The following is a 21,390-nucleotide window of genomic DNA, read 5'->3' as shown; positions in this document are numbered from 1 at the left end:
ACAATCCTTCTTAGAGAGAGAAATTCCATGGCCTATCGGTAGATAGCCCTTCTTGAAATTCTCCATGCTGAACCTCTTCAGCACAGTGTCTATGTACATGGACTGGGATAACCCAAGCATCCTTTTAGATCTATCCCTATAGATCTTCATCCCTAGGATGTAGGATGCTTCACCCAAATCCTTCATGGAGAACTGTGATGACAACCAAACTTTTATTCCCTGTAGTGCGGGGATGTCATTCCCGATTAAGAGAATGTCATCCACATACAAGACAAGGAATACCACAACTGGACCATTTGCCCATTTATAGATGCAGGGCTCTTCTCCATTCTTAATGAAGCCATACGTTTTGATCACCTTATCAAAATGCATGTTCCAACTCCGAGAAGCTTGCTTCAGTCCATAAATGGATCTCTGAAGCTTGCACACCTTGGACTCATCTGTGGATGTAAACCCTTCAGGTTGTATCACATACACCTCTTCAGTCAGCTCTCCATTCAGGAAAGTTGTCTTTACATCCATCTGCCAGATTTCATAATCCAGATGGGCAGCTATTGCAAGCATTATCCGAATAGATTTGAGCATTGCCACAGGAGAAAACGTCTCGTCATAGTCAATACCATAACGTTGACGATACCCCTTGGCAACCAGACAGGCTTTATAGGTCTCCACCTTTCCGTCTGCGCCCCTCTTCCTTTTGAAGACCCATTTACACCCAATGGGTTTAACCCCTTCAGGTGGGTCAACCAATGTCCATACATCGTTGACCTTCATGGACTCCATTTCGGATTTCATGGCTTCAAGCCATTTCTCGGAATCAGGTCTCTGCATAGCATCCATATAGGTGATCGGATCCTCATTATTCTCATCAAGTTCGATGGGATCACCGTCCCGGATCAAGAAATCGTAGTATCTGTCCGGCTGACGCGTACTCTACCGGATCGCCTTAATGGTGCAGGTATATTGGGCTCCGAATGTGATCTAATCATATCCGACTCAGGTTCAGCTATTGGTGTCAGTCCTTCTACCTGTTGAACTTCATCAAGTTCAATCTTAGAGGCAACGGTTCCTTCACCAAGGAACTCTTTTTCTAAAAAGATTGCCTTAAGGCTGACGAACACCTTTTGTTCATCAGCATGGTAGAAAAAATATCTTTTGTCTCTTTGGGGTACCCTATGAATGAGCATTTGTCAGATCTAGGTCCAAGTTTGTCTGTGACTAATCGTTTGACATAGGTCGGGCACCCCCAGACCCTAAGGTGTGAAAGTACTGGCTTACGTCTGTCCATATCTCATATGGAGTCTTAATTACAGACTTACTTGAAATCCTATTTAACATATAATAGGCCGATTCGAGTGCATATCCCCAGAAGGATATCAGCAAGCTAGCAAAAACCCATCATGGATCGGACCATATCTAACAAAGTCCGATTCTTCCTTTCAAACACACCATTATGCTATGGTGTTCCTGGAGGAGTCCATTGGGAGAGAATCCATTCTCTCCTAGATATGTGAGAAACTCACTAGAAAGGTATTCTCCTCCTCGATCAGATCGAAGAGTTTTAATATTCTTCCCAGTTTGTTTTTCTACTTCACTTTGGAATCGTTTGAACATTTCAAATGAATCCGACTTATGTTTCATCAGATAGACATATCCATATTGGGATAGGTCATCTGTGAAAGCTATGAAGTAGAAATATCCACCTCTAGCACTGGTGCTCATGGGCCCGCATACATCAGTATGTACTAGGCCCAAGAGCTCAGTAGCTCTCTCACCTTTTCCAGTAAAAGGTGACTTGGTCATTTTACCAAGAAGACAGAACTCACAGGTTGGAAGTGATTCACAATCACTGACTTTGAGGATTCCCTCTTGAGTCAACCTGTTTATTCTGTTCTTATTTATATGACCTAGCCTCCAATGCCATAAGTAGATATTTGACACATTATCTAATCTAGGATGCTTGCCAGTAGAATAGACTCTTATCAGGCTTGATCTTTTTGGTCTGGTTCTGCACAGATGTCCCAACCTGAACTTGCACCTTCTTGACTTTCTTCTTCTTGTTCTTTTTCCTTTCTCAAAGGGTCGAGAACCAGAAGATGAACCTCCCACTGAGTTCACTGAGTTCACCGACTCCTTGAGGAGTTGGTGATCCTTCTCAAAGTTCTGAAGCAACCCCATTAACCCATGGTAGTTTACTTCAGGCTTTGTCATTCTATAATGAGTGAGGAATGGGAGACAAGACTTGGGTAGCGAGTTCAGTATTGCATCTTTCCCAAGCTGCTCATGCAAGGGAAAGCCGAGCTTGCTCAATCGTTCCATCAGCTCGATCATGTACAATACATGATCAGTGACAGAGACTCCATCCCGTATTTTGGCGTTGAAGATGGCACAACTAGTCTTGTGCCTCTCTACGTCATCGGGTGTGCCAAAGGTATCCTCCAACACTTGAAGCATGTCCTTTGGCTGAGCCGTCTCGAATCTGCGACTGAACTCGTCGCTCATGATAGCAGCCAGCATGATACAGCGCACCGTGGTCCGGTCACTGAGCCACTTCTGGTAAGTATCTCTGACTGTTCCACGTGCATTGACAGCTGGCTCCTCAGGTGCAGGATCCATTATCACATATAGGATCCGTTCATGCTCCAGGACTATCTTCAACTTTCGGTACCAGCTATCGAAGTTGGGTCCCACCAACTTATCATTATCCAACAATGATCGGAGCGATAGGGAAGTGGCCATATTTGCACAAAGGAGAACCATAACCTAATTAGTAATTGATTCATTAAACCTAAAGATTTGGACTTTAATCAAAAGGTTTCTCCCACTATTTTATTCGAATTGATAGCCTCTACCTTCAATTCGAGGAATTACCCTAATTTCTTAGCGGGTACTAGAATCCACTTAGACTGCACACAAGCCCAACTTTGGTTGGCCAACCCATGTACATCTAAGGGTAGGTTCATAACCAATTGTTTCTCTAAACAATTTTTAGTAATTTTAATTTTGCCCCAGAAACCTAATCAGTAGGCTTTGGCCTCCACTGTAAGGATCCAGTTAGGTTCAACCATTAACATGATCATACTTGGTGTATCTAACCAACGAATGATTAAGCCCAACTTTGGTTGGCTCACCTAACCACCATTAGAGAGATACTTCCAAGTCGTCATATGATGAGTGATAATTCCATTAGTCAACAAGCACCAGGCCTTTGGGTCTGCAATGATTATTGAGTTCATGGACTCATTATCAAACACCTTAATGGGAGGTTATGACTCAGTTATCTTCATAACTTTATCATTTTAAGGACCTAATAATTTTAGAGGATTTAAATAATATAGAGGATGAGGTCAGATGAACCAGCTTATCATGATCCTCCCACTGGCTTCACCAAGTCAGCTTAAGGGAGACCAGAGCTGGTCTAGGAGCACCTAAATCAGTCACACTGATTTACCTAGCTGACATGGGTCAGCTCGAATAGTCAAGTGATCCGATCAAAACATAATTTCACCAAGAGGCCAGGTAAGTTCGATCAGTGGGAGGGTCTGCCAAAGCTTGCCTTAGACACCATCAGAAATGGCCAGGTAAGCGGGCTCCCAATTAAAAACCACCGGTCTGGTTTACCTTAGACACCAACTGGTTTAATTAGTTTCGATTAAATCAACCTAACAGTTCATGCTAGACCGCTTAGCCAAGAATCAAGTCCATTTGGTTCTCGTTAAAGACATGGACTTGACCAACTACAACTATTGTAATTGATCTAGAGAATCCTTGACCTAATCTAAGACAACAATTGATTAGATTTAGTCAATTCTCTAATTAAGTCCATCTTTAATCTAACCATAGGTCTAACCCAATTAATGGACCTAATTTCCACTAACCCATTAACCCAATGTGTTATGATTTGTGTCTTAGGTTCTTCAATTCACAATCCTAGAACCTAATCAAACAACTTCTTAATTCTTAATTAAGTTTTGGGCTGAGGGTTGGGTTTGGCTTTTCAAAAAAAATAATTTTCATATTTGTAAAATAATTTTACAATATGATTCTACCAATCATATTGCATGTTTGATTCATAATCAAGATGCAAGTGAAATAAACATGAAACTACTTTAGATCTAATCTAAACAGGTTCATGTAATTGAAACAATTTCAACTTTAAATAATTTTTTTGCATAAAAATTATTAACAAAGAGATTTTATTTCAGATTTAAACATCTTTTAAATCTAATAAATCATAAATTTAATCTAGATCATATCTAACAAATTTATGATTAAAGATAGATCTACACAAACTAGGACAACCTTTGCACTGTAAGGGGTAAACCTTACAGCAGGACAACCTTGCAGTTTGTGATTGATCTAAAATTTTAATTTCAGATTTAATAATCAGATTATAAATTAGATCTAATCTAAAAAATAATCTAAGCATGTATAAATAATCATGTAATAAAGAACCTAGGCTCTGATACCAATTGAAGGAACCAGATCTAGGGTTTCAGGGTTAGATCTTGAAAAGAGGGTTAGATCTTGAAACTTTTTCAAGATCATACAGCGGAAGACTAAAATAAATCAAAATTTATTTTCTAAGATCAGAAAATTTTTAGATCTAAGATCCTATTACATGATTATTACATGACATTAAATCAGAAATTAAAATATATAAATATAGCATGAACTACATGTTGATCATATCAATATGTTTCTATACTACATCTAATGTATGTATTAAACAATAGATCAGATCTATTACCTTGCAAGTTAGACGTTCTAACCTTGCTGATCTGGGCTTGAGGATGATGTTGCAAGCCGCACATGCGTCCCGCCTCTAGGAGTCGTCCACACGAGCCCACGAATCTCGATCAGAAGTCCTGCTTCAGGAAATCAGCACAGTATGCTGTACTGCACTGATCCTTCTTTGATGGTTGATCAGGTGCCTCCTTCTTCTTGATTTGGACTCTTCCAAAGATGAAAAGTAGAAGGAGGAGTTTCAGATCTGAGACACTCTCAGGAAACTCAAGATGGAAGGAGGAAAGATATGAAAATAAAAATCCTAGAAGAAGACCCTCTTCTTCTTCACATTTTTTTCTCTCTAGACACCCAAACTTGTGTCTTTTATATCTCCACGACCCAAAGATATTTCTCTCTGATTTTTGGATGAAGAAAGGTCTCTCAAATATCTATCTCCCCCTAAAATTTTATGAAGAAAATCATCTTATATAAAGAGATATGATAGAGTCCTTGTCTAGGTCAAACACCTAGTCAAGGCTTATCCAAACATGGCAAGTTAAGGGACGCCCAACTCTTGAGCACCTCTTCATATTTTTGTGTATAGATCACCAGAAAAGGGTACACAATGTATACCCTAAAAGCCACGAAAATTTCAAAAAAAATTTGGATAAATTCGGTGCAAAATTGAAAGAGTTTTGGATTTCTAAAACTCTATCTCATAGAATTCGAAATCCAAACTTATTCCTTTTAGATTTGATCCAAACCACCTTCCATGTAAGAAAGAAGAGAGGAGACCTTTTGTGAACGTGGGAGAGATCTGGGAGAGGGCTTTTGTCGCACAAAATAAGTGGAGATTGGCGTTGAATAAGAGAGAGGGCGTGGAGAAGGCTTATGTGGCGCAAGGTGGAATCCTAGTCTTACTAGGATTCTGTCTTATGACTTGTTTTAATTTGGTTTCTCAAACTAAATCAAATCAAAATTAGATCAACCTAATTAAAATAGGTCTTAACCTAATTAAAAATCTAATTTAATCAGATTAAATTAGATTTAAATCTGATTTAATTTTCTAATCAAATTAGAAATTAGATTGACCCAAGTCCTAGTTGAACTAGGACTAGTCTTTCCTTGCACTTGGCTTATCCAATAAACCAATTGGACTTGATCCAATCAAGCCCAAAATAAATCTAATTAAATCATATTTAATTAGACTTAATCTCAGCCCATTGGCTTAATCAAATTAAGCCAATTAGCAATCGAATTGCTAATCGATCCTCCTGCAACACTTGCACTGGGTTAAATGTCAATCGTATTGATCATTTAACCCTAGAACGATTCTTAATCGTTGATCAACCATCCGATCGGATCATGAACTCTAATGTGTGTGACCTCATAGGTCCAAACCTAAGCCGGTAGCATAGGAACAAATTCCTATACCAATCGAAGTGACCATCTAGCAATGGTACCCGACGACCGGATAGGTCGAATGTGTAGAACAACATCCTTAGAACCCATGCGGATATAGTTTTCATATAATTCATCCCCTTGACCAAAATGATCATAGGACACCCCAGAGCTTAACTGTCAACTCTGATCAGGTTGTCCACATTGTATTTCAAAATATCAAATCCATCTGATGGATTACCCTGGCCAAGGTTTTGCTAAATTGAAATACAACGACTCATTCTTCTCCAACTCTTGGAGTGGTCAATCCCATCTCGATCACACTCTGACTTTGCAAGTACTTGACTGTGCCCAGAAGCCTTCCATCCCTGAATTAGAAATTCAGTTAGTCCAGTACCAAAGCACAGTGAGTTGCTTGCAAGTCACTGAGGCGATTTCAAGTCTAAGGGACACTTATACCTATATCCCATCAGAGACATTCTCGACAGCAGAATGCTCTGAAGTTGGTCACGTTCAATGACGATGTACCCTTACATCTCACCTGTATGCCATACCAGTGTCTCCACACTCCTTGGTTAAGAGGACAACCAACCCATATGGCCTACAGCGACCTATGCTCGATAGAAGCTGTCGTCCTTATTAACAGCCTATCATTTGGTCGTGAACAGTTTTAAGGACTAATCGATAAATCCTCTCTTTATCGAACGTAAATAGTCCTAAGGACTTCATCATAACAACGGAGTTCATTAGAAGATGAAAGCTTATGATGAAGATGCCAAATATTTTATTTATTAACAAATCAATTACAATACTTGGTTGCTCAACCGTCAACAGCTTGACGATTGGCTTTTTGGGACACATTTCCCAACAAATGCAACATTTGCATTGGATCAATTATCAATCAAATTGATAATCAAATCTTGTTACGATTCATAATCATAATTCAACCATCTGATCAGTCAAAAGTCTCTTTTGTGTGTAACCCCATAGCTTCTATTCTGTCCGATAGTGAGATATATTGTGATTCCTATCACAATATCATTGAAACTCTTTTCAATGGATTGGAACAGTTCCAACTTTGTCCAACAAGGATTATCGATCATCAAGATGATGCTCATGGGTCTCACAATCCACCAGTGACATCTAGCAGTATGTAATGGCAATCCAGCAGAATAAAAGATGAATCTCTACGTGCAGTTAGCATATTATACAGTCCCTCTATCATGAGTCCCGATCAGATGGCAGGTCATGGATAAATCGTCAAATCTCAATATCGGTCATATGATAGATTCAATCAACTTGAGTCCATATATGACTCTATGAAAATTTTTTTCCATCAATCACACTGCTATGGTCATAAGCTTAAGGACTCAGTCTTTTAAATCTCATAGAACTACTCCCTTCTGCTAGGATCGATAGATCCCATTTTGATACATACCCCACTCCTACAGTAGACCAATTGTCATCAATATCCACTACAAGGGCTCATTGAGATCCATGTTGATGTGTCAGTCAAACTCCAGTAGCCTCACTCTGAGTAGTAATGTCATCTCAGATCAAAGAATCAGTCATACAACTGCAGCATCGAGAAAATTACTAACGAGTGAGCAGACATCTATATGACTTCTCATATTGGTTACGCTTAGTGCTAGTTGTTCTCTAACAACCACCTGCACTCTCACTCCAGTATCTTTACGCTGTAGACTCGAGATCCATCTGTCTGAAGAAAGCGATCCGTATACTAGTCTATCCGGATCAATCACCATCTCCATGATGATCCTATGATCAAGAGTAATTTAGAAATTAACCATCAATGACAGATGTCTCAAATTCTTAACTCTTTGAGAATATGTGTCATCATTTTATTAATCCCTTGGATGATTCATGGACACATAAATATGAATGGTAATATAACTGTCGAATAACTATAAAATCATGTCCTAGATATATAAAATATGTCAGTCAAGATTGACTTCTAGGGCATACATCCAACAGTTGCCTCCACGATAGGGATGGCAAAATTGATCCGATCCGATGGATATGCACCCTACCCAAATCCGACCAAACCCGAAAAATAGGGTTTGACTGAGTTTGAATTTGGGTAAAACCCAAAAATTGTAGCATGGGTATGGGTAGGGTATGAGTAGTGCTGTTTTCTATCCAAATCCGAATTCAAATCCGAACCTGATCCGAACCTATGGATATGGGTAATACTCAAACCCATATCCGAATATATATATTTATAATTCTATTTTGATAATTCTATTTTAGTTGATAATATGTATAAAATTATTTTGGTTATTTATATATTCTATGTTGAATTGTAATTCTATTTCTATATTTGATTTTCATAAATTTGGACTTATAAATTATATTATATGTTAAATTAGTAATTTTATTTTGATTGATAATATGTATAAAATTATTTTGGTTGTTTATTTTTTTAGGTATGGGATAGGCATGGGGTGGGTATGGATTGGATATGGAGAAATGGATTACCCGTGGATATCTCCGAACCCGTTGGGTATGGGGATGGGTATCTTTTTTCTTATTCGATCGGGTATCAGGTAGGATTTGGGTATAGGATATTAAGTTCGAATTTGAGAATGGATAGTATAATACCTGACCCAAATCCTACCTATTGCCCTCCCTACTCCACGAGAAGCCACATGTCACAGGGAAAGGCCAAGGCAGGGAAGAAGTTTTAGACTGACGAAGGATGGCAGAGACCGACGGGACACAGCGGGGAGGAGAGCGGGGTGGGGAGGAGTTGACGAGGTTGGCGTCTGCGAGGGTCCAAGAAGCTTCCAGAGGATTTGGGAAAGAACGTGAGAAAGGAAAAGAAAAGGAAAGTTTGGAGAGTCCAGGACCCTTGGTATGGCCCCAACCAGATCTAGTACTTGGGTTCCTTCTCTGGCAAGTCTCCATCCTACCTCACCAGTGAATTCTCCCTTGCAAATGATTTTCGACCACCGTCGAAAGAGGCGGCGGTGATTCAGGCAAGAGGCTATGACCCAAGGCTTTCCTCCTTTTCTCAGAACAAGAACCAACAAAAGCAATACACACTATGTAAAGGCACCAAATCCAATTCATTCTGATGCAATAAAAACTTTAGGGACCTTAATGTCAAAAAATTTAAAGATTCACTACACCAATCAATCTTGATATTATCATATATTGTTGAATATATTGATGTAGTGGTTATTGACAATCCTTAATTTTTTGATGTCATTGGTTTCTGTCACTTTGTTACACAAATCATATCTTGTTACCTGCTATCTAATTTCATTATCGATATTTGATTTCATTACACAACCATATCTTTTTTGATGAATTTATATTTTATAATTACGTGTTAATTTAACTAATTAATTAGATATTTATTTTTATAAAATTTGCATTGCATAGAATTATAGATCTGTCTTTTGATTAATGTACACATTCTATGGCATCCGTATATCTATATATTTTTATACGGATGAAAAAATTATGTACATTGATCAATTGATTATCCAGTTTGAATAGTTTGAAAATTATAATTAATTCTATAGATGATTACAGTAATCAAACAGTATATGGAGGATTTGAAAAAAATTTAGTGTTTCTCTTTAGCTATCCTCATACATCATCAGCCGTGTGGGAAGAACTAAGAAAAAATACTGTCAAAATTTTTTTCAACCCCTATTACATATTGTTTGATTACTGTAATTAATCTATAGAATTAATATAATTTTTGAATGGGATAGGACCTAACTTTACCTATTAGTTAGTGATAGGATGCTTTTATTATGTAAGTTATTTTAAATGATAAAATAATCAGGTAGCAATTGCTTTGTATTTGTATATGCAGAATCTGTAGATAGTGTGCCATGGACCCTAAGCCCTAAAATCCTAAACCCTAAATCCTAAAATCTTGAAACCCTAAACCCTAAGTCCTAAATTAACCTTGAACCCTAAACCCTAAATTAATCCTAAACCCTAAACTCCAAATTAACCCTAAATCCTAAATTGAGTTCGCACTATAAGAAAATAGGATTTTTGCGACAGAATTATTTACTACAAAAATATTTTCATCGTAAATATCAAAAAAATGATGAATCTATATGGGAAAAGAAAATTTTATTTGTTTTCACTGATTTTTCCTATATTTTTTCATGCTTTTTCTCTACTTTTTCTATTTTGAGAAGTCTCAATCTAAGCTTCCATATTTGGTAGGCTATATTTGATATTGTTGATTTTGAGCATGATTACGTGTGACGAGCTGTGAATAATCATCTATGCTCATGTTTCAAAGATTACCGGCATCACATTCATCACCACTGATATGCTGTAGTATAGGATCAGGGGGTGGAGGCAATATGGCAGTGGCCATATGACAACATCAGTATCAAGGATTGGGCTGTCATATACCATAGGTATAAGGACTCGACATATCAGATTCAGCATCCAACTTTTTTTTTAGAGTTTAATAATTAAATCATTTATTCTTAAATTCAGTTAGTTACTGACTAATTTGACCGTTAACTGTACAGGATCGATGTGTCTAAAATATCACGAATCGGATGAGATAGATCGTCTCGCACTGTGGGGGTTTGAGGCCGTTCCCTTGCCATATAGAGCAGATGGTAAGTCATTTTTATTTAGCATTCTTTAACTTTCAGGATTGTATGATACAGATTAGATCTCAGTTTATCCCTGAGTGCTCGACCGTATCCACAGATAACGAGATCTATGATCAGATGCTTGGTACGAGATTCATTATGTGAGAAGACTAGGACATGGGATCAGAGCTCTCCAATCCTCATGCTCGTCCAGAGCTAACGTTCATACTGCCTGCGATATCTGACTGGTAGAGATACAAAGATAGATTGTTGAGAATCGACAGCAAGCTGATGAGTTGACAGTATGCGTCAACTCATATCAGTTATTTCAAATACAAATGGAGCAGATGGTGCAAATGGAGCAGATGATGGAGCTGATGAGGCAACAGCAGGTGGTCCGTTGTACTCCATCCATTCTCCTTCTCTAAATGTTGATGCTTGACGGCCAGTGACTTATTTTTTTATTTTTTTATGTTAGATATCTTGTAATTATTAAATTTATTTTTTATAATTATATTTTAATATAATAAAATGATCAAATTTATTTATGAATTTATTATATAAATTTTTTATTTTAATTTTATAAATTATAAATATAAAATATTAAAAATATAAATTAAAAAATATATATTTATAAATTATTTTTAAAAAATATTATATTTACGATGGAATATCCATCACAGATAAACTTATTTGCAATAAATATTTTCATCACAAATAATTTATTTTTTTAAATTTAAAAATTTTTTAAAATTATTTATGATCGAATATTTTCATCATAAATAATATTTTTTTATGATGTAAATATTTATGACATAAATTTTTTATCACAAATAATTTATTTTATTTTTTAAAAAAATAAAATATATTTTTAAATTATTTATGATGAAATTATTGGTCACAAATAATATTATTAGAGATGAAAATAAATTGATTGCTAATATTTTTATTTACTACATAAATTTACATCGTAAATAATTTATTTAAATAATTTAAAAAATAAAAAAAAATTGATGAAAATATTTCATCATAAAAAAAATATTATTAGAGATGAAAATTTTTATTCCATCAGAAAATATTATCTACAACCCTATTTTTAGCGACTAATTATTAGCGATAAAATTATTTACGATGAAAATTTAATATTTATGATGCTTTTTTTACATCACAAATTTTTTTTCTGTTGTACTGATAGTAGCATTAAGTGCTGGATTGGATATGGATCTAAATCTTATGTGCAAAGTTAGTTTGTTTTTGAAAATCTGGAAACTCTTTCCTTGTGGGCCATCTACGTGGAAGGAAGGATAGGGGGGGGGGAAGGCTTATTGCATACATAAGACACTAGATTTTATATAAAAATATTTTGATAAAATTAATAAATAAAAATGTGTAACATGAAAAAGCAATAGAATGCTTTTTTATTTTTAAATTTTTGATGGCATGTGCAAAATTACTATTTAAAATTACTAATAGATATCTTATGCATATTGCATGTCCTTGTCAAAGCCATTCAATATCTCACTATTTTTTTTAAAAAAGGGGGAAATCTTATTTGATAAAATAGTATAGTGTATATTTCATTATGTGACAAAAGAATCTTATTGTCTGAAAAAAAAGATCAAAAAAAGGATGTATTGTTTTTCAAAATACTTTAATTTTAAAAGAATTCAAAAATCTTGTTATCAAATTAATCATCGTTGGATTAGACTATCCCTACTATCTCTCTTATCTACGTGAATCAGAGTGCTCTAAAGAACATGCGGCATCATAATTAGATCTCTCTCAAAAAGAAAGTTGAAGTGCCTAGTCTTCGAAAACAAGATCCTTTCAATGATATGATAAAACATAGACAACTGGTTCGCGGAAAGCTCTTCCATAAATTTTCAATCCTCAAAACTGCTCTTAGTACCACAGCTCTATCCGATAGTCTGGCTGGTGTCATGTCCTATCGAGCCAACCAAAAAATGCAGATGAACCTCTGCTCTATGAATACAATCTAAGTGTCCCTCACTATAGCCTCCATGCTATACGATCCTCTTCTAAGGTTTCCGTAGAACTCCCGAATAAGGCTAGGGTATGTAGGAATATCTAAAGAGCGCAAGAATTCTCAACCTTGTTCCTTGATTTTCTATCCAATAGTAAGCCCCTCTCTTTCCACAATCCTAAAATCACTTTTTCTCCTCGTTGTCACCATATGTACGGCTAGGGTAGCTTTGGATGAAGGGAAAAATGAAGAAGAGGGGTAGACTCATGGGTGCACTAAGATTTGGCTGGTCATTCCAGGCTTTGGACCTCCTTTCCACTTATTCTTCACCATGTGACCTCTTCAACTAATAGGCAAGTTGGACCTAGTGCTCGATCTTGAGGGGAATCAAGGAAAAATCGAAAAAAAATGACAAGAAGAGGCCTCTAAAAGGTCTGGAATTTTTTTTTAGAAAGTTCTAGAGCAAACAGTGAAATGTAGGAAATGATTTGGAAAGGGACGGTGATGCGTAGTCATTGATAGCACCAAAAATAACTCTACTCACTATGTAGGTAGGATGAGTCGAGATCGTATCCTCAGGGACCTTGAGCTAAGTTGAGATTACAAAATAAAAGAAAGAAGTATTGTTTTGATTTAAAAAATAAATTATCTTAAAATTGATGTAATTAGAAAATAAAGAGCTCGGAAGTTTTGAATTAATTTTGCACTAGCAGAGTTGTATCTCTTTTTTAATTAAATAGATGCGATTAATCTTAGAAAAAATACCTATCTTTCCTTGGCACACCCCGTACCCGTAGATCACGGTGTGTCTCCGAAAAGTACTAGATAAACAACTCTTCTTTCCTCAGCATGTCCCGTACCCGTAGATCACGATGCGTCTCTGAAAAGTAAAAGTTGTTTCTAATATTAATCTAACAGGAAAGCATAAATAAAAGCATATGAAAGAGAGCAAATAAAGAACTCATGACGATTTAAATAAAAATCATAATCTTTATTGCATATAAAGAAATACAAGAAAGTTTAGAACAATAAACCCACTCTGTATCGTTACAAAATTTTTTCTCCACTCTCGAGACTACTAGCCTAGCTGCTCATGGAGTAGTCCCTTTCTCTTCCTCTATGCAAGGCTCTAGAAGAATTTTTGGGCTTCCCCTCCAATGGGAGTACAAAAGCCTTTTTATAGGTATTAGGAGGGAGGAGTTTTACATGATTTTTCGATATGAGACTAAAGAAAATACTAAGGACTAAAAGATAGATGGATGAGATGGAAAGATCACAAGCAGATAAAGAAAATACAAATTCTTCCTCTTGAAGTATTTCCAAATATATATTTTTTTCTTTAATTTTAAGATCCAGCTATCTATTCGCACTGTGTCCGCACGCCCACAATGCCGTGCGAACCCGTCGTGCCGCACCCCCCGTGCCGTGCCCGCCGTACCGCGCGTCCGCCCGCACGAGCCTTCCGCGCGCCCGACCATTAGCTGTTTACGCTCCAAATTACAAGAAGAAAGTTTTATTTCTTTAAAATGATGTCTATATCTTTTTTAGGTTCCTTACATAGTATCTTCATTTTCTATAATACCGTATGCATCTTCTTTTATTTAAATTTTATTTTAAATCCAATTTTCTTCAAACTTGAGTCTTTTTTATCTACGAATCGGACTCTTTGTATCGGCAATCACCTTTTCTGTAAAACATAAAAAGAAATATCAAATTTTTAATAAATAAAATAAATTAAATATAATTTTTTGCTTTAAATGACTTAAATTAAGTGTTTATCATATCCCCCAACTAGAATTTTGCTCGTCCTCGAGTAAAATAGATATATCAGCATTGTGTACCGACTCGATCTTGAATAAAAAGTTAGGTTACGCATCCCAAAAGGTAGATGATACCTGGTCAGACCATTAAAGAGATACTTCATTGGATTATCAATTTGACCCAATTAGTGGCTGAGTATTAACTAAAAAAATTTTAAGAGCTTTTCTTTCACCAACTCTCCACTTTACTCTTTAAATCCTCTAACTTAATGTGAGAGAGGTTTATTATCTTTTGCAATTTAGTCCCCTTATTATCCACTATTTTTTTAATATTGTCCACCTTTTTACGCGAACCACAATACTTACTTAGGCGAAAGGGCCCGATTACTCAGTAGAAAATCAATATTTTTTTTTTAAATAAATTTTAAAAAGAATTTTTACATATCTCGACCTTTCCACTCAATCTCTCATGAAGCAGATTTTTTATTGAGATCAGTAAGAAGAGGGTTGTAGAATCACTCCTAAAATTTGATCTAGTCTAAACCCTACCATTCATTGAATTTTCTTAATAATTTATTCTTTAGTATCTCTAAAATTATCTTGACCGTTAATCATTCATTGATTAGGATGCCTAATTGACTCTTAATCAAAATAAAATTTGGATACACAAAACTAATTATTTCTGACCATACTCAAAAATTTGATTAATTTTCTTCCCCCCCAACTTAATCTACATTATCCTCAATGGAGTAGGAAAGTAAAGAAAATAAAAGGAGAGAGTGCACCTGGGATAATTTTACTTCGAAAGTTGAAGATAACTTCATTGATTAATAGGCTCTTGTTCTAAATTTCTGTAGCAGCAATAAAGTAAAAAAAATATGAAATCATTGGGTTGCCTTCCAACAAGCACTAAGGTTTACGTCTTCAGCCAAACGTCAAGTTTATTGACAGACTCTTCCATACAGAGCGGTCCTTTATTCTTAAAAAAAAATGAAGATCAGTTAAAACAAAATAAAAAAAATTTGGGTTGCTTCCCAAAAAGTGCTAAGTTTAACGTCTTCAGCCAGACGCTAAAAGAGTGTCTATCCTATTTCTACTCGAATCTTAACATGAGTGTCGGTCCCTCTTTCAGAAATAATATGTCCTAATACAATTTCTTTCCACACCATGAAATAGCTCTTTTCCCAACTTAGGACAAAATTTGTCTCCATACACCGTTTAAGAACTTTGGAAAGATTATGGAGACAATCTTCAAAGGTGGTTCCAAACACAGAAAAATCATCCATAAAAATTTTAAGACATTTGTCCATCATATCCAAAAAATAATCAGTATGCACCGTTGAAATGTAGCGGGTGCATTGCAAAGCCCGAATGGCATACATCGAAAAGTGAAGGTGCCATAGGGGCAAGTGAAGGTAGTCTTTTCTTGGTCATCCGAAAATACAGGTACTTGATTGTACCCTAAATAATCATCAAGAAAACAGAAGAAACTTTGTCCTGCTAACCATTCTAAGATTTGGTCGATGAAGGGCAATGAAAAATGATCTTTTCTAGTAACGGTATTTAGTTTTCTATAATCTATGCATACTCGCCATCCAGATGATATGCGAGTGGGAAGCAGTTCACCTTCTTTATTTTCAACCATAGTAATACCTAATTTCTTAGGTATTACTTGAGTGGGACTGACCCATTTACAATCGGATATGGGGTAGATGATTCCAGCATCTAACCACTTTACCACCTCTTTCTTTACTACTTTACGCATGTTTGGGTTCAATCTCCTCTGCATATCTCGATGGGGTTTGGCATTTGCCTCAAAATGAATATGGTGCTTGCAAATGGAGGGATCAATTCTTTTTAAATCGCAATGGACCAACCGATAGCCTCTTTATGTTCCTTCAGAATACCAACCAATTGTGTTTCCTGATTAGGGGTCAAGTTTGATGCAATGATTATCGGGAGGGTGTCATTGGGTCCTAGAAATACATACTTGAGCATAGCAGGAAAGGGTTTCAATTCTAACGTAGGTAGTGATTCTAAAGATGGGACTATTGGTATACTGGCTAATGTGGGCAATGGCTCATACTTGATTGTCCATGGAGGAGTGGTTTTATCATATGGTGTATCCAACAAGGTGTTAACTTCTTTCATATATCCCTCAAAGTCATACACTCCAAAGTGAGCCAAGCAAGTATCTAAGGGGTCTGGTGCTAGAATTGTGGGTGTTGCATATTCTATAATGTCATCTAGTGTATCTACTTCGAAGCAACTATCCATTGATGGTCCTTAGGAAGCACCAAACACATTCAGTCTCAGTTTCTTATTCTCAAACGATACGTCCATGACTCCTGTCCTACAATTAATGCATGCATTTACCGTAGCTAGGAAGGGTCATCTTAAGATGATGGAAATTTATCTTGGGTTGCCACTTAGTTCCATGTCGAGAATCAGAAAATCAACTGAAAAGTAAAACTCATCTATCTTGACCAAGACATCCTCAAGTATTCCACGTGGTTTCTTAATTGATCTGTCGGCTAACTGCAGTGTGACTGATGTGGGTTTCAATTCTTCGAATCCAAAAAGTTCATACACCGAACTAGGTAAAAGATTCACACTTGCCCCTAAGTCCAGAAGAGCTTTTTCAATGTGATAATCTCCTATAACACAGAAAATGATGGGGGCTCCTGGGCCTTAAGCTTTGGAGGAGTGGCATGCTGGAAGACAGAACTAGCCTGTTCAGTGAGGCATTCTTTTTTTGAAATTTGTGATCTAGATTTACGTTTTTGGATGCACAAATCTTTCAAAAATTTGGCATAAGCAGGGACCTATTTGATTGCGTCTAGAAGGGGAAGATTAATTTGGACTTGCTTAAATAATTTCAACATCTCGTCGAGTCTTCCTCCCTTCTTATCTGCAGGAATAGGGGCTTTCAGGGCATCCAAAAATAGGACTTTAGGCAAATACGATGATTCTGGTGCAGTTGGTTCATTCTCTATTTTAAGGTCCTCCTTGTTCTTGGGTGATTTGGCTTCGGTTAGAGATTTAGGGTCGGTCTCATTGGTTTTACTAGTGCGTTCAATGACCTTCCCACTTCTCAGAGTCATGATTGATTTGGCATGTTCAGAAAAAGCTTCTGAGGTATTAGAGCTCTCAATCACAAATTGCCCTCTTGGGTTGCTCTCGGATTAGCTAGGTAATTTTTTCCTTCCCTCCTACTGAATGCAGTTGCTAGTTGATCTATTTGGGTCTCTAGCTTAGCAATGGATTGTGTGTGGGAGTTAAGGATCTGAGTGTTGACTTCTAATCGTTCTAGTGCTTTCAGAATTTTTTTCTCAAAAGCTGAGCTGTGACCAGTAGTAGACGGTTGAGGAGCATTTTGAAATTGATGGTATGGTCCATGCCTATATGTTAGGTCCTGATATTGAGGTCGAGGTGCGGCAGGGCCAACCACTGGTTGTGGTCTCTAGGAAAAATTTGGATGGTTTCTCCAGCCGGGGTTATAAGTGCTCGAATATGGATCGTTTCCTGGTCTGCGAGCTTGTTGGACTTGAGCTTGCTGAACCTGCTCGTGCACAAACTCAGAAAATTGAGGTGCGGCTGGGCATTCACTAACAAAATGGTTCGGACTTGCACACAATGCACAAACTTCTTGGATTGGGTTAGGTGGAATCGGGGATTGTCCAGTATTTAGAAGACAGACTAATTTTTGGGACAATTCATTTATCTTACTGTGGATATCTATGATGTTTCCAATCTGATAAATTCCACTTCTTTTTTGTTGAAGCATGGGTTGTTCTCTAGAGATGGCAGACATATGATGTAGAGAATTCTCACTAAGTGTTTCAAAGAGCTGCCAGGCTTCATCCTCACTCTTTAGCATGAATGTCCCACCGCATGATGCATCAACCATTTGTCGGTGTTTCTCCAATAGATCATCATAAAAATACCGATAAAGTTGCCATTTAGGGACAGCATGGTGTGGATATTTACGAATGAGGTCCCTTAACCTTTTCCATGTCTCATGAAAAAGTTCACCCTCCAATTGGAAAAAACTAGTGATAGCTTTTCTAATTTGATTTATTTTTTCGATTGGAAAGTATTTCTTGAGAAATTCTCTCTGAAGATGATCCCAAGTTGAAATGGTTATAGAGTCTAAGAAATTTAACCAATGCTTGGCTTTGTCCTTAAGTGAAAAAGGGAACAATTTCAACCTAAGGGCATCATCAGAGAAATTTTGGATTTTTACTGTGGAACAAATTTCAAGAAATTCATCCAAGTGTTTGTATGGGTCCTCGTTACTAAGTCCATAGAATGATGGCAACATTTGAATAATGCTAGACTTAATCTCATATTGGGTAGCTTCTACTGGAGGTGCTTGAATGCATGGAGAGTAGGTATACGAGGATGGAGTGAAATATTCTCTCAATGAGCGTGGAGGATTAGCCTCACTAGGTGCAGCCATATTTCTAACTCGGATAGTCCTAAGAGTCTTTTCTAATTCTTCGTCTAATGGTTGCAAGTCGGGTTTTAGTGATCGTCGACCTAACATGCAACTAAAAGGTCTATGTAGGACTATCCTAGTCTGTTAAGGATTATTATTTTTTTTTTATTAAGAGGAGAAGAGAAGAGAAGAGAGAAAAGAGTTCTAAAGAAGAGATCCTAAGAAGTCCTAAAACTAATAGAAGAATTAGCTGTAGTTAGATTTTAATTACAATCAAGTTAGCACACAGTGGACTCTCTATCCTAAAGTTACCCTAGTTCTAGACAGCTCCTAACTGTAGTTAGCCTTCAAGCCCTCCAAGTCGAAGCTTGACCAACCAACTGGCCAGATAAGTGTAAGGTCGGTGGGAGTTCCCCCGTTGCTTTCCTTAGACACCAATTAAATTGGTCAGATCAGCGAATGGAACCAATTAAAAACTATCTTCTTTCGAGCCCAGTCATCCCGCAAACCATTTGCCTAGACACCAGTTAGCTGACCAAGTCTAACCTGGTTCAACTCTCAGGGTCACTTGTCCTAATGAGCTCGAAATTCTTAGGGGTCAACGTCTAATTAATTTTAGATTAAGATCTAGGTTATGCAAATGCAAGGGAGTGATTTATGGGCCAAGGAAGGGTGATCAAATCCCCACCTTATCTTAGTTACTGGGTTGCGCCCTTAAAGTTAATTATGGAGATGCAATGCAAAGAAACAAGGTGTCCAATCAAGTTAGAAATTTTTATATTTGAGGTTACGCTATTTTAGTTAAGTGTTATGAAATGTCAGTGATTTTTTTTAATTCAACCGTGCCAAGGTCCCCGACAACGGCATCAAAATTTGATGCGTAGTCATTGATAGCACCAAAAATAACTCTACTCACTACGTAGGTAGGATGAGTCGAGATCGTATCCTCAGGGACTTTGGATTAAGTTGAGATTACAAAATAAAAGAAAGAAGCATTGTTTTGATTTAGAAAATAAATTATCTTAAAATTGATGTAATTAGAAAATAAAAAGCTCGGGAGTTTTGAATTAACTTTGCACTAGCAAAGTTGTATCTCTTTTTTAATTAAATAGATGCGATTAATCTTAAAAAATATATCTATCTTTTCTCGGCACACCCCGTACCCGTAGATCATGGCGTGTCTCCAAAAAGTACTAGGTAAACAACTTTTCTTTTCTCGGCACACCCCGTACCCTTAGATCACGGCGCGTCTCCGAAAAGTAAAAGTTGTTCCTAATATTAATCTAACAGGAAAGCATAAATAAAAGTATATGAAAGAGAGCAAATAAAGAACTCATGACGATTTAAATAAAAAGCATAATCTTTATTGCATATAAAGAAATACAAGAAAGTTTAGAACAATAAACCCACTCTGTGTCGTTACAAAATTTCTTCTCCACTCCCGAGACTGCTAGCCTAGCTGCTCATGAAGTAGTCCCTTTCTCTTTCTCCATGCAAGGCTCTAGAAGAATTTCTGGGCTCCCCCTCCAATGGGAGTACAAAAGCTTTTTTATAGGTATTAGGAGGGAGGAGTTTTACATGATTTTCCGATGTGGGACTAAAGAAAATACTAAGGACTAAAAGATAGATGGATGAGATGGAAAGATCACAAGCAGATAAAGAAAATACAAATTCTTCCTCTTGAAGTATTTCCAAGTATATATTTTTTTCCTTTAATTTTCAGATCCAGCTATCTGTTCGCCACTGTGTCCGCGCGCCCACAATGCCGCACGAACCCGCCATGCCATGCCCGCCGTGCTGCGCCCGCCGTGCCACGCGTCCGCCCGTGCGAGCCTTCCGTTTACACTCCAAATTACAAAAAGAAACTTTTGTTTCTTTAAAATGACGTCTATATCCTTTTTAGGTTCCTTGCATAGTATCTTCATTTTCTATAATACCGTATACATCCTTCTTTTATTTAAATTTTATTTTAAGTCTAATTTTCTTCAAACTTGAGTCTTTTTGATCTACGAATCGGACTCTTTGTATCGGCAATCATCTTTCCTGTAAAATATAAAAAGAAGCATTAAATTCTTAATAAATAAAATAAATTAAATATAATTTTTTACTTTAAATGACTTAAATTAAGTGTTTATCAGACGGCTCGTCATTTAAATGAGTGGTCCCGATCAAGAGCTGATTCAAGTTTTTTTGCTAGAATCGACTCAAGCTGAAGCCAACTCAAACTCAACTATGAGTTGACTCGAGCTTAGCCTCAAACAAAAAATATCAAATTTTTTAAAAAAATTAATACTTAAGATAAGAGACGACTCAAGGAAACACAAATAAGAAAAAATAAGCATGAAATCAAACACGTAGGATTCAAGAAAAGATCAAATTTGAGAGTTTTAAGGGGGGAGAGAGAAAGAGTTAGGAAAAGGCTTAGTTAAAGGGGTCACAAACTCTTAACTCTTTTCTAATTATCATAATAATTTT

At 36.7% G+C, this 21,390-nt stretch overlaps 1 non-coding gene across 1 annotated transcript; it reads left to right on the top strand.

The window, feature by feature from the left end:
- The first annotated feature begins 18,442 nt into the window (after positions 1–18,442).
- On the top strand, positions 18,443–18,548 carry LOC140854958 (small nucleolar RNA R71). The gene has a single exon (XR_012138051.1). It is a non-coding gene; the product is annotated as a small nucleolar RNA R71 (small nucleolar RNA).
- The last annotated feature ends 2,842 nt before the right edge of the window (positions 18,549–21,390 follow it).

The sequence above is a fragment of the Elaeis guineensis genome, chromosome 1, assembly GCF_000442705.2.
Source record: "Elaeis guineensis isolate ETL-2024a chromosome 1, EG11, whole genome shotgun sequence".
In the NCBI taxonomy this organism is placed as follows: Eukaryota; Viridiplantae; Streptophyta; class Magnoliopsida; order Arecales; family Arecaceae; genus Elaeis; species Elaeis guineensis.
Note: the sequence above shows the minus strand (reverse complement) of the source record. Positions and strands in the feature narration are given on the sequence as shown.